Below are 1,215 nucleotides of genomic sequence, written 5' to 3'. Positions count from 1 at the left end.
GGGCTCAGACTCACGAACGTGGAGATTATGACCTGAGTCGAAGTCAGATGCTTAACCGACAGCCACCCAGGCCTCCCCATATTGACTTTTTCTTCATTGTCAAAACAAATATTTGAAAAATAAGCCTCTTGCTTCTTGATGTTTTCAAAATTAGGCTCTATGTGGACAAGCATATTTATAATAAAAGTGAAGAATATTTATGTTTTATTATTTTTGTCATTTGTCTTGGTTTTATTTATGTTCATTTTGTTTTAAGATTAAAATTCAAGAGCAGAGTGCAACACTGGATCTGGCACCAATTTAACAAGATTAAAGCTTCAGGAGAATGGACAGTGAGGTCCAGAGAGATGGAGGGGTCTTGGATTTGATTGACGATGCTTGGCAACAGACAAGCTGCCACATGGGGACGTTGCAATACTTCTGAATGAGCTTCCTGAACCTGAACAAGACAACAGCTGCACCGCAGAATCTGTTAAAGAACAGGAAATGAACTGACATAGCTTTATAGTATCTCCATGAGAACATTCCACCCCCCAACCCCCCACCATAGGAAACTAACCCTTGGCTCCTTTCCCATGGATGGGTATTTTTATTTTTTTAATGTTTATTTATTTTTGAGAGAGAGAGAGAGAGAGAGAGAGGAAAGAGGGGAGGGCAGAGAGAGACGGAGACAAAGAATCTGAAGCAGGCTCCAGGCTCTGAGCTGTCAGCAGAGATCCCAGTTCTTGGCTCGAGCTCAGGAACCATGAGATGAACTCAGACGCTCAACTGACTGAGCCACCCAGGTGCCCCCTTGGATGGATATTTTTAAAATGCATGAATACAAAATATTTTCTTTGTCTCCTAATTCAAATCTTCAATTGATAAATCTACACCAAAAATGTACACCCCTTCAGTTTGTGGCAGCAAAGTGCAATGTGAACATACTCACCAGAATGAGAAACTTAAATGGAGGTTTCTCCAGAATGCAGAGTATTTGGCCCTTTGAACCTAAAATTTTTCATTCACTAGCTTGTGTTTGAATGTGACTGGTTAAACATTTGCCTTTACCTCTGATTTTTGCTTTATTATCAGAGTTCAATGCTTTCCAACTACTGATATGTGTCCTTTGACACTGGTGATTGAAGATAGGAGAGGGCAGGGCAAAACCAGATGCCAGGAGATTGTTGACTTCTCAAGTGCTGCTACTGTGAGAGGCATTTTGAGTGGCCGTGC

At 41.2% G+C, this 1,215-nt stretch overlaps 1 pseudogene; it reads left to right on the top strand.

The window, feature by feature from the left end:
• The first annotated feature begins 271 nt into the window (after nucleotides 1-271).
• LOC112849966 (anaphase-promoting complex subunit 13 pseudogene) lies at nucleotides 272-550 on the top strand (annotated as a pseudogene).
• Nucleotides 551-1,215: the final 665 nt, after the last annotated feature.

The sequence above is a fragment of the Puma concolor genome, chromosome C2 (genome assembly GCF_028749965.1).
Source record: "Puma concolor isolate L17-30 chromosome C2, mPumCon1.1.hap2, whole genome shotgun sequence".
In the NCBI taxonomy this organism is placed as follows: Eukaryota; Metazoa; Chordata; class Mammalia; order Carnivora; family Felidae; genus Puma; species Puma concolor.
Note: the sequence above shows the minus strand (reverse complement) of the source record. Positions and strands in the feature narration are given on the sequence as shown.